The sequence below is a fragment of the Vitis riparia genome, chromosome 19 (genome assembly GCF_004353265.1).
Source record: "Vitis riparia cultivar Riparia Gloire de Montpellier isolate 1030 chromosome 19, EGFV_Vit.rip_1.0, whole genome shotgun sequence".
Taxonomy (NCBI): domain Eukaryota; kingdom Viridiplantae; phylum Streptophyta; class Magnoliopsida; order Vitales; family Vitaceae; genus Vitis; species Vitis riparia.
The window spans coordinates 23,627,257-23,641,123 of record NC_048449.1 but is presented as its reverse complement, the minus strand read 5'-3'; the positions used below and the strand labels follow the sequence as shown (position 1 = coordinate 23,641,123).

General features: G+C 37.6%; 1 pseudogene; it reads left to right on the top strand.

Moving 5' to 3' along the window:
- The first annotated feature begins 10,724 nt into the window (after positions 1–10,724).
- Positions 10,725–13,384, top strand: LOC117908353 (annotated as a pseudogene).
- Positions 13,385–13,867: the final 483 nt, after the last annotated feature.

Sequence of the window (13,867 nt, the reverse complement as noted above, 5' to 3'; positions counted from 1 at the left end):
ATTTTCTGTAGTCGTTCTTTCAACATGAAATGCGCCAAAATGGCACTAATAATTATACTCAACGCACCAAGAGGGGTCACCAGAATTGCTGGAGCATAAACGTAGGCTACAAATTTTGCAATCTCTCCAACAATCATCAAAACCATTCTTGCCCACCAAAGAGGCTCAAGCAAGTAAGTGTAACCTCCAACTCCTGTGCGTGTACCGGAATCAGCAGCGCGCTTGAGACCCTTCTTCTTCATCATGCGTGCTACATATGTCTTATGTATCAGTACTGCACTCTGAAACTCACCAGCTATGTCTGAATTTCCTTTCCTGAGTTCTGCCACAAGACCAACATTGACCAAGGAAAGATTTCTGGTTTGGTGAGCAAGCATTGATTTCATGCTCATTTGCAGTAGAGGCTTAAAGTTTTTCTTCATGAACAGTCTTCAGTGATGAAGAAGCAGCAATATCTTTTATGGAATGTTGGAAATCAAGCCCACGTCGCCTTCCTGCCTGTGCATGCTCCTCCCCATATTTAGCATCCTCTGTTTACTTCCCTGAATTAGTGTAATGTACAGCCTTTATTATAATTGATTTAGGAGTAATTCTAGCAAGGTAGTTTATTCACTTTCCATGTAAGAGTTTATTCACTTTCCATGTAAGGGAAATTCCGTCCGGTGATAGTGTACCATTCCGAAATTGTCTCATATCTGTAGGCTATTTATTTATGCTTTCATTCATTGTAAAAAAAAAAAAAAAAATGTATCACAGAATGAATTGAGTCTGTGTTCCTCCATAGTTTGTCTTCAAATTCTTCATATTTTAGTCTTCAAATTCTTCATGGTATCAGAGCAGGTTTAATCCTGTCTCATCGTCTTCATCTTTAGTCAGTATTTTTTTTCCTACTCAATTCTATTCTTCTAGTTTATGCCTAAATACGGTACAACCTTTGGAATGGCTACCAACTCATCATCCTCTACTTCTGATATCATCATCTCATCGTCTTCATCCTCTCATCAGATGGAAACCTCTCATCTTCCAATCACAGTCCATAAACTGAATGGGCAAAATTATTTGCAATGGTCTCAGTCCATATTAATGTTTATACGGGGAAATGAGAAAGATGACTACATCACCGGAGCTTCGGCGGCACCAGAAACCACAGCATCAACCTACAAAAAGTGGATAGCAGAAAATAATATGGTCATGTCCTGGCTAGTCAACTCTATGACCACAGACATTGGTGAAAATTTTCTGTCATTTGATACTGCCAAAGAAATCTGGGACATTGCAAAAGAAACTTTCTCAAACAAGGAAAACACATCTGAAATCATCCAGATTGAAGGCATCTTCCACGATTTGCGTCAAGGAAACCTTACGGTAACTGAATATTTCAATACTCTTACTCGTCTATGGCGTCAACTTGATACGTTTGAGGTTCATAACTGGAATTGTGTTACAGATGGTTTGTTGTATAAAAAGATTGTCGAAGGGAAACGTGTGTTTAAATTTTTGTTAGGCGTGAACAAAAATCTTGATGAAATCAGAGGAAGAATCATGGGAGTAAAACCTCTACCTAGCCTCAGAGAGGCATTCTCTGAAGTCCGTCGCGAAGAAAGTCGGAAAAATCTCATAATGGGATCCTATTAACAACTGAATATGGCAGAAAGCTCGGCTCTTAAGACTCAATTCGCTCCTTTTGACAACCGTCAAAAAATTAAAAGAGGTAGACCTTGGTGTGATCATTGCAGAAAGCCGGGACACTCAAGAGAAACTTGCTGGAAGATTCATGGAAAGCCAGTAGATTGGAAGCCACGTCAACCACTTGAGAAAGAAGGACGAGGCAATCATGTGGCTATCGATGAACAATCGCCACAACCTGAAGCTAGCCCTTTTAATAAGGAGCAAATGGAGATGCTTCAGAAACTACTGTCTCCTCTTTTGTCAGTACAGTCACAAACTGGCTCATCTTCCAACCAGGTCATTGGTTCCGGAACCTTGGCTCACAAAGGTAATTTTTTGAGTGCCTTCACTGCTGGTAAGAAATGTAAAAAACCTTGGATCATGGACTCAGGAGCATCTGATCATATGACGGGAGATGCGACAATTTTTTATACATATAGCTCATGTCCAAATAATTTAACAGTCCGAATAGCAGATGGTTCACTATCAAAGGTTGCCGGAACAGGTTCAGTTGTGCTATCAAGGGATCTTACTCTCAACTCTGTTCTCCTTGTTCCTAACTTGGACTGTAATCTATTGTCAATTAGTAAACTCACTAAGGAAAAGAGGTGTATTACTAATTTTTCCTCCACTCACTCTGAATTTCAGGATTTGGATTCGGGGAAGACGATTGGCAATGCTGAGGAATGCTCTGGACTCTACATCCTTAAGGAGCACCACGATCCACAAGAACGACCTCAAATGGCAGTTGGTAGTAATTCTTTTTCGGTTTCATGTCAAAATAACGATAGTGCAATTAGGTTGTGGCACTATCGCTTAGGTCATCCAAATGTTATGTATCTCAAGCATTTATTTCCTTCATTATTTAATAAAAATCCAAAATCCTTTGAGTGTGAAATCTGTCAATTATCAAAGCAAGTCCGGTCTCATTTTCCCATTCAACCTTATAAAGAGTCTAGTCCATTCTCAATGATTCATAGCGATATCTAGGGTCCATCAAGAATAAAAAAATGTAACTGGTACTACATGGTTTGTCTCATTCATAGATGATCACACTAGATTAACTTGGGTATTCCTCATGAAAGAAAAATCTGAAACGAGTCAAATTTTCAAAAATTTTAAAAATATGATTCAGACCCAATTCCAGTCAAAAATACAAATTCTAAAGTCTGATAATGCTAGGGATTATTTCAACTCCATTCTAGGAGAATTTCTAGCACAAGAAGGGATAGTTCACTTAAGTTCATGTGTTGATACCCCACAACAAAACGGAATCGCTGAAAGGAAAAATAGGCATTTGTTAGAGGTGGCTAGATCACTAATGTTCTCCATGAATGTTCCAAAATTATTCTGGGGGCAAGCTGTCCTTACGGCAGCCTACCTCATCAATAGGATGCCGTCTAGGGTACTAAAATCCCAAACACCTTGTCAAACACTCCTAAAATCCTTTCTGACCACTCGTCTCATCTCCATCGTCCCACCCAAAATTTTCGGGTGCTCTGTCTTTGTTCATATCAATCAACAACATAGAAGTAAACTTGATCCTAGGTCACTCAAGTGCATCTTTCTTGGGTATTCTTCAAATCAAAAAGGGTATAAGTGTTACTCTCCGGTCACAAGAAAATTCTACAATTCAATGGATGTCACTTTTTTTGAAACCCAGCCTTACTATCCCAAAAATGATATTCAGTGGGAGAATTCAACTCAGGAATATCAATTTTGGGATCTTGAGTCATTCAGTGAGTCACCCATCACCACTGAAAATCACATTCCTCCAGAGTCATTTAATCAGCCTGAGTCCATTGTTGACTTATGGGATAAGGAGCACATCCAAGAGGAAACGGAGGAAGGAGCACTTTCTCAACAAACCCATGAGGCTAAACCGGGTCCTAATCCAAGCAAACTTCCAGGTAACAACGCTCCTGATGGTACTGTTGATTCCGAGTTAGAAAATGATATTCTTAATATGCCCATAGCTTGGAGGAAAGGAGTTAGATCATGCACTCAGCATCCCATTGGAAATTTTATTTCTTATGATAAGCTATCACCTACGTTTCGTGCATTCACTTCTAGCATCACAGAGATACAAGTTCCTCGGAATATTCAAGAAGCTTTCAAGTATCCTAAGTGGAAGGTGGTAGTCGATGAGGAAGTTCGGGCGTTGGAAAAGAATGGTACGTGGGAAATTACTGACCTCCCAAGAGGTAAGAAACTAGTTGGGTGTAAGTGGATTTTCACAGTAAAGTACAAGGCAGATGGTAATGTGGACAGGTATAAGGCTCGGTTGGTCGCCAAAGGATTCACCCAATCCTATGGCATTGACTATCAAGAAACTTTTGCTCCAGTTGCCAAGCTCAATACTGTTCGTGTACTTTTATCCTTGGCAGCTAATCTCGATTGGTCGCTTCACCAACTTGATGTGAAGAATGCCTTCCTCAATGGTGACTTAGAGGAAGAAGTTTACATGGACATTCCTACTGGACTTGAGACGACATCAAATTTCAACAAGGTTTGCAGACTCCGAAAATCCTTGTATGGTCTCAAACAATCTCCCAGGGCCTGGTTTGAACGGTTCACTAAGGTAGTGAAAGGGTACGGATTCGTTCAATGTCAATCCAATCACACATTATTTGTGAAACACTTCCCAGAAGGGAAGCTGGCAATTATCATTGTATATGTGGACGACATAATTTTGACAGGTGATCATGAAGAGAAAATTGACTTACTTAAAAAATTACTGACAAAGGAATTTGAGATCAAGGATCTTGGAAACCTCAAGTACTTTCTTGGAATGGAGATTGCTAGGTCAAAGAAAGGTATAGCAGTCTCACAACGCAAATACGTTCTGGACTTATTGAATGAAACAGGAATGCTAGGATGCAAGCCGGCAGAAACACCTATGGATACAACTGTCAAACTGGAAGAAAGTGATGGAAGTGCGCCAGTTGATAAAGGAAGATATCAACGTCTTGTGGGGAAACTCATCTATCTTTCTCATACAAGGCCAGACATCGGCTTCTCCGTTAGTGTGGTAAGTCAATTCATGAATAATCCAACCGAAAAACACATGACTGCTGTGATCAGAATATTGAGGTACCTCAAGATGACACCGGGAAAGGGTCTCTTCTTTCAAAGAACAACAAAGAAAGAGATTGAGATTTTTTCAGATGCAGATTGGGCAGGTTCAGTGACTGATCGGAGATCAACTTCAGGTTATTGTTCATTTTTCTGGGGGAACTTGGTTACATGGCGAAGCAAGAAACAGTCAGTGGTAGCCCGTAGCAGTGCTGAGGCAGAATTTCGTGCTATGGCACAAGGTATCTGCGAGGGAATCTGGTTGAACAAGCTGTTAGAAGAATTACGGGTTCCATTGAAGCATCCCATGGTGTTATACTGCGACAATCAAGCTGCCATCAGTATCGCTAAGAATCCAGTTCATCATGATCGAACAAAGCACGTGGAGATAGATCGACACTTTATCAAGGAAAAGATTGAAGAAGGAGTTTTCAAAGTCAGCTACACTCCGACAAATTGTCAAAAGGCTGACATTCTCACAAAAGCTCTTGCTCGAGTTAACTTTGAAGATCTGACAGAAAAACTTGAAATGATCAACATCTACAACGCGGCTTGAGGGGGAGTGTTGGAAATCAAGCCCACGTCGCCTTCCTGCCTGTGCATGTTCCTCCCCATATTTAGCATCCTCTGTTTACTTCCCTGAATTAGTGTAATGTACAGCCTTTATTATAATTGATTTAGGAGTAATTCTAGCAAGGTAGTTTATTCACTTTCCATGTAAGGGAAATTCCGTCCGGTGATAGTGTACCATTCCGGAATTGCCTCATATCTGTAGGCTATTTATTTATGCTTTCATTCATTGTAAAAAAAAAAAAAAAAAATGTATCACAGAATAAATTGAGTCTGTGTTCCTCCATAGTTTGTCTTCAAATTCTTCATATTTTAGTCTTCAAATTCTTCATGGAAGACGCAGACATCGCGGTTACGGGGCACCATTATTGTCCAAACTGCTAAAATGCTTCACACCATTCCCAACTTTAGGCGAAAACAAAGCAGCCCCCTTATCCAAATCAATGACAAGTTTACCATTTGATAGAAGAAACCCATTTTTCAGACGACATAGTGAGAGAAACAAACATAATGGGTATTAAAAAAATGGGTTTGCATGGAAGGAAGATTGACGTGGGTATGAAGGTGAAGTTAGCTGTTGTACATTATGTTGAGTAAAGGTATCCATGTGCATGAGATTAATAGTATTGGGTGGTATAAATTGGTAAGAATATCAGTGTCCATGATAGGTATGTGGTGTACAGAAAGAAAGGTGGTAGGATGAAGTGGGCAGTGAGAAATGGGTATGAGATTAGTGGAATAAAGGGTGGGTGAAAGTATAGGTTTAATGAATATTGAGAGGGGAAGCTATGGGTATGAAGGATAGAAGATGATGCAGGCATGGGGTTAGTGGTATGAAGAGAGAGAAAAATGTGGTGACGGGCATTTGGGCTTGGAAAGGTGCCCTGACTGTATCAGATTTCTTGGTCATCCTGGATGTACCTGGAATGGGATTCAAAGGCCACTGCCTATGTCATGCTTCTTCTACCTCGCTCTCAAACTTTCTGTGCGTTGGATAGAACATCTCGTCTAAGAGACAGAGAGAATGTTCCAACATATAATACACATCTTGGTCTTTGGGATTGTGAAACATTATATCGCTGAAAGTTGACCAAACATTTGAAGCGAAGTCAAGTGGTGACAAGTATGCTTTACTGTCAAGCTAGGATTTCACACCGCCCAAGTCCATTTGCTGCTTGACTATTTTATGATAATCATGAAGCCTTAATCCAACCATATTGACCAGCTTGTTGAACAGCCACCCGAACTTGTGCTTTATCAGCTTCGTCAAGATTTGACCACACCTTTTCATCATACTTGACACAAGTTTGTCCATCAATGACTTAGGCTCAAGCATAGGACGCTTTGAATCTCTACCCAAAACAACCTGTAAGCTATGTTTGCTTACTCCATAGGTGGATTTTAAATCACCATCACATAACAGATTAGATACTTTCCCTGTAGATGAAATGAGTTGAGTATAATTAATGGGGTATGCGGCTTAGAGTTAGTGCATGTGGTTGAGATTCTCTTCTCTTCTTCCTTTATCTTTACTGAGCACAAAGCAAAGCCAAATTTGTACAGTCCTGCAGAGGCAAACCAGATTAGAGCTTAGGTGGTCATGCAAATTGCAATTACGCATATGGGCCCGGGATTGCAAGTGGGACTGTGTTGCTGTATCTCATGTTGAACCTTCATCTGCGTTCCACCTTCCTCTATGATCAATTTCTGCATCAAAGCCTGAATAAACCTAGATGATATTTCCTGCCAATTTTTGGATGCCTTCCTTGCGTCCTAACCCTTCCAACCAGAACCATAAATACTCACTTGAGGAAGAACCAGCAATAAATTGAGAGTTGCGTCCTTCATGTATCCCACCAAAAGCATCTTGTTCTTCTACAGTACTAAGAGAAACCTTTGGTAACATGACTGTGCTTTCTTCATTTCCTGAACTTCTCTCAAACTCATCACTTGGCATTCTAACTTCAGCACCCTCAATACCCAATATCTCAAAGAACCCAGAAGCTGATTCAAGTGGGAACAAACCCAATCATCCGATGTCAAACTCAACAATACCTCATAACATCATAAAATCTTCTCCAGAAGAAGAGAAGTCCATCTCCCATTGCAAGCCAGAAGCAGGAGAAAATAAAAGGGAGGGGAAAACAAAGGAAAAACTAAAACAAATTTAATTAAAAAAAACATAGTCCAAGCTTCATCTCATGGACGATCAATGAGCTCGAAAAAAAATGAGTGGGTTAGACAAGAGATATAATTCAAATATGAGTGGGTAACGCGACTGCAAACATCGAGGAAGAACAAAGTCAAACTAGTTCCCAACAGAACCAAATGAAGAATGAACACATTAGAGCACTATAAAATCAATTTAGAGATCACTAAAAAAAACATGTGATTCTCTATACTTTCTCACAATCAACATAATGCTGAAAACAATCAATGACAAACTGAGGAAAACAAAGAATAATGAGAAATGAGAGGATTGCAGTGTACGTACCTGGTTTCCTCAAGTGAAGGTGGTCAAATTCCAGTCCATTCCATGAATTTCTCCCTCAAAAGGCTCCTCAAGCAAAAGGTTCTCTCACCCCAAGAAATCTTTCTCAAACAGCAACAAAAACATTATGACTCCCCCTCTTTGAAAATATCTCACCAAATAAAACCAGCCATGAAGACACCTCTCTCTTTGCTCGAAAATATCCTCTTCAGGAAAATCAGTCTCTGAGAATCTCACCCTAAAAACGTCTCTCCTCTCCCCAACTAAAAGGAAAAAAAAAAAAAAAAAAATCCTCCCAGAAAGCCAGTCCCTCTCATCCTCGGCCAATCTTCCCTCTTTCAACCTAAACTCACCTCCAAAAAATCTCCCCCCCCCACCCCCCGGCAACAAAGACCTCCCCTCAAAACACCCTTTGCTTTCTCTCCAAAAAATATCTGACCCAAAACGGCAGAAAAGGCACCCCCTGTCTGCAGTTGGCTACCTCTCCCCTCAAGACACCCTAAGGGCCATAATATTCTCTCCACAGGTGTCAAGCTTCCATTGGCTCTCAAAAAGCACATCTGATTCTTCAACAGTCATCCTTGAAGTAACACGTGGCTCCTTGAGAGCCCTCCACCTGGTAAGAAAACCCTATAGAAAAGTGAGAAAGCAATGAGCCCCTAAAATGGGGGTCTACACACGTTTCACTAATCATGTTTATATTCTTAAATAGAAGATAATTAACCATTAATACTAATAAAAAAATTTATAACGAAAAGAGAAAACACATATAATTGACCAATAAAAATTGTTTTCCTAATAGATGATAATTTAGTCATCAAGCAGGATTGCAAATAAAATATACGGGTGTACAAAATAACAATTTTGTTGGGATAGTGGGAGGTTCAAACCCGAACCTGAGTTAAGGATAAATTTGATATTTAATTGGTTGGGCATTTGATTTTTTCTATTTCTTTATTTATTTTCCTAACTGAGAAATGAGAATTCTAGTATGGTGAACTTATTAATGTTTACCCTATTCCACAATAAGTGGCGAAGCCAGAGACTTTTGTCGGGAGGGCATTGAAGAAAAATAATATATTATAATCCTTATTTAAAAATTGTAAGGTAATTAATAGAATTTTATATTATTATTAAAAAATTAAATAATTTTAAATATTAATTATAAAAATGTATTAAATTAAACAACTAGGATACTGATAATACTTGAAAAAAGTTTTAGATTTTATATAAAAAAATCATCAAAAATATTTAAAGGAAATTTTCAAAAGAATTAAAAAAAATAGAAAGAAAACTCACTAAAATTTTCAATAATTTAGATAAATTTGTATCAAAAACCTTTAAAATTATTTTAAAGAATTCGATAATTTTTGTTATAAATTTTGATATTTTTCAAATGGAAGAGCTGTATAGCTTTAGATCTCATTGTCTTACAGTTTTATCTCATTTATTTATACATTGATCTCATTTGTTGTACTTACATGCAAAGGTTTAGATTTTTCTATGTAATATCAAAAGTGGAGATTAAGATTTTCATAAATACCAAATCAATAACTTAATTTTTCTCATTTTTTAAATAATTAAATATAAGATAGTTGAAAGCAAAGTCTTTTACTTAAAATTTATGTTTCATATAATAAATCACTAAAATAATAGTAACTTAATGGTTAGATTTTGATGGACTCACATTATATTCTAGATTTTGATGGACTCACATTATATTCTTACTTCTAAGTAGAAATATAAATAGTTAATAAGAACTTAACAAGTATTATTTTTCATATTTTAGTTAAACTAATCATAAAAAATAAAGTATAAAAGGGGAAAATATTGAATGAATAAGAAAAAATAAATATGAATAATTTTAAATAACATTTTATTTTATTTTTTAAATTTTAGTTCAGTCTTAATATATTATTAGTAATTAATAGTAAATATTAATTTTGGTAAAAATATTTAGTTATCTTTATTTTTTATTTTTAAAAATTTTATCAATTAAATTTATATTTTTTTAGAGGGGGAAAATCTTCTAGTTTGGTTTGCTCGGCCGTGTCCATAATAGTCAAGGTTGGTCTTTTTTCTTGTAATTAGAAACTTGGTTATAATGAGTAATTTACTAATTTGAATATATTCGTTTTTCAAATAAATAAAAATTAGTTTTCCAAAAATAAATAAATAAAATTTTGTTTATTTATTTTATCAAAAATTCATAAACCAATTAATTCTTCTGTACTCATGGTTGATAATTTGAAACTTGGAATACGATTATCGAAAATTTCCTAAATTCCTAATAAATTTGTATTGGAGATGATGATAGAAAACTAATAAATTAATAAATTCCTAAATTACTAATAAAATGGATCTCAACCCACCAAGAGAAAAGAATTATATTTCAAAAACAGTAAAACAGATGGAGAATTATATGCACTACTACATACAGTTTTAAAGTTACAAACCAGTACACACAAACTTTATGTCTAAATGAATTCATAGTTGTGTTGGAAGAAAAAGATTCCCATGAAAGGAAAAGAGGAAACCAAAAGAGCTGTGGACCCTTTGCTAAGCTTGATTGATGGAAACACAAAAGGAAGAAAAGAATAGGAAAATATGAAAAGTGGAAGTGGTGGACCCTTGTGTAGTCAGTACATCGGATTTTTAAACCATTCAATCCTCCAACCAGAGTCTCACACAGTGGACATTATACATTATACACTGATTTCTCAGTCTTTTACTTGAGAAAAGAGAGGTGATATTTCATTATTACTTTTCTCCTTACTCAGCTTCAATTTTTCTGGGTTTTGTACACAACAAACATAAGTCCAGAATTCTTCTCTCCACCTCTCCAACTCCAATCCATCACCTGTCTTATTACTTTGATTAATTTCTTCTTTGCTTTGAATTCCAACCCGTGAATTTTGCCATGGATTTTGTGAGTCCAGTCTTGGATGTTGCCTCTCTCATCTGCAATTGCGTTGGCCATCGTGCTGTTAAAGTCCGTCGTCTCCCACAAAATCTCAACTCTTTGAGAAGTGCAATGGAGGAACTCAAGAACCTCTATGAAGATGTGAAGGAAAGGGTGGAACGTGAAGAGAGTCTTGAGAAGAAGCGTACACATGTTGTGGATGGGTGGATTCAGAGAGCAGAAGCCATGGAAAAAGAAGTGAACGAATTACTGGCAAAATGTGATGAAGAAATCCAGAAGAAATGTCTCGGAACCTGTTGTCCCAGAAACTGTCGCGCCACCTACAAGCTTGCGAAAATCGTACAGGAGAAGATGGATGCTGTGGCTGCACTACAAACCGAAGGAAATAATTTTCAAGAAGTGGCTGTCCCTTTGCGTTGTTCTCAGGTGATTGAGATGCCATTGGAGAAGCCTGTAGGCTTAGATTCACCTTTTCATGAGGTCTGGAGATTGCTCCAAGACGAACAAGTGGGGACTATTGGAATTTACGGAATGGGGGGTGTGGGGAAAACCACCCTTTTGAAGAAAATCAATAACAAGTTCCTCACACCCAATAATAACTTTGATATTGTGATATGGGTTGTCATCTTCAAACCAACAAACTTGCGGAAGATCCAGGAAACACTTCTGAGTAGACTGCAGATTCCCCATGCCAGATGGAAAAATAGGAGTGAGGATGAGATGGCTGCAGAAATATACAGGGTCTTGAAAACCAAGAAATTTGTGCTCTTGTTAGATGATATATGGGAGCCCTTTAATCTCTTGCAAGTGGGAATTCCTCCTTTGAGTGATCGAATTAAAAAGTCCAAGATAGTGTTCACAACACGATCTGCAGATGTGTGTGGTTATATGGAAGCACAGAAGAGCATTAAAGTGGAGTGCTTGGAAGAGGCGGAAGCCTTATCTCTGTTCCAGGCCAAGGTAGGAGAAGACACTTTAAATTCTCATCCAGAGATACCAAAGCTGTCCGAAATCGTTGCCAAAGAATGCAAAGGCCTGCCGCTCGCCCTCGTTGTCATAGCCCGAGCAATGGCTTGGGCAAAAACACCAGAAGAATGGGAGAGAAAAATGCAAAGGTTGAGGGAATATCCGGACAAGGTTCTAGGTATGGGGAATGATTTGTTTCGAGTATTAGCATTTAGTTATGATAGCCTACCCGATGAAGTCATCAAATCGTGTTTCCTGTATTGCTCTTTACTTCCGGAGGATTATGAAATCCCTTCTCGACATCTTATAGGACTTTGGATCGGGGAGGGGTTTTTGGATGAATGTGACAGGATCCAAGGACAAGAAATTATTGAAAGCTTAAAAGATGTATGTGTATTGGAGAATGGCACACCTCCATTCATAGAAGAAGAATATTTGAAGATGCATGATGTGATTCATGATATGGCTCTGTGGTTAGCTTGTGAAAAGGGGAAGAAGAAGAACAAATTCGTGGTAGAATATAGAGTTGAATTGATCAGAGCTCATGAAGTTAAAGAATGGAGAAACACACAAAGGATATCCTTGTGGGGTAGTAGCATTGAAGAACTTAGGGAACCACCATATTTCCCAAATACTGAGACCTTTTTGGCTTCACATCAGTCTATTGAGTCATTTCCAAATGGATTCTTTACAAACATGCCTATCATAAGAGTTTTGGACTTGTCAAACAATAATCGACTTATGGAGTTACCTGCAGAGATTGGCAACTTAGTTACCTTGCAATATCTTAATTTGTCAAATACAAGTATAGAATACTTACCAGTGGAGCTCTAGAATTTGAAAAAATTGAGGTGTTTGATACTAAATTATATGTATTCGCTCAAGTCACTTCCATCTCAAATGGTATTGAGTCTTTCCTCTTTGCAATTGTTCAGCATGCAATCCTCACTGCCTGAGGGAGATCAGATAGCACTGTAAAAGAATTAGAGCAGTTGGAACACACTAATGATATCTCCATCTTCCTTACAAGAGTCTTGTCCACCAAAATATTATTCAACTCCCACAAGTTGCAAAGGTCCACAAGATGGCTAGTGTTATGTGGCTGCAAAGGTATGAACCTGGTCCAACTATCCCCTTGTGTACAGAATCCTGAGCTGAATTTTCGTCCTGAATTGGAAGATGTGGAAATCATTTTTGAAAAGGAAGTGGCCCCTTCAAAATTCCCATGGCAACAACACTTGAACCACCTTCATAGTGTCCATATATGTGAATGTCAAAAATTGTTGAACTTGAACTGGCTTATTCATGCTCCAAAACTTCAATTTCTAAACGTTGAAGACTGTATAATGGAAAAAGTGATAGAAGATGAAAAGAGTGAAGTTTCAGAAATTGAACAAGATTCAAGTGTATTCTCAAGGCTCATATCTCTCACTTTATCTAGTCTGCCAAATCTAAGGAGTATATGTGGATGCCCCCTACCCTTTCCATCTTTAAGATATATCAGTGTGGTTTCCTGTCCAAATTTGAAGAAGCTGCCATTTTATTCCAACACTGGAATGAGCAAGAAATTAGAGAAAATCGAGGGAGAACAAAAATGGTGGGCTGGTTTGGAGTGGGAGGATCAAACCATTGTGCACAACCTCACTCCCATATTTTCCGACCCTTATACAAAGCTCATATCAAGGGCTTGAGCCCCCATTTGCCCCATTATAGGTAATTCCTTTTCTTTCCCTTTCTTTTATATATATAATTGTATTTTAAATTTGTCATATTATTAATATAGCCAAAGTCCAAATGTGCATTGTGATTATTTGAATCGACCTCTCAAAATATTATTTTATTTTCTATTTGAAATATTATTTTTAACTTTTCAAGTATTTTAATTATATTTAGTTTCTCGCTCTACATACATACTTCATTAATATAATTAGATTGTTCAGCGCTTGGAACTCATGGAAAAATTCTTAGAGAAAAATGCAAAAATAGACACTATTTTATTCTCGGTCACTGTAAAGATTGTTTGGCAACCATTATTATTATTTTTTTCTTTCTCCCATGTCTCACTTTAATCATTTAATCTTCAGCTTGAGGGCCTCATTTCCACTGATCTCCTTATGCAGAGGCCCGACATATCATCCTCTTCACCATTAATTCAAACCACTCACTATAAGAAA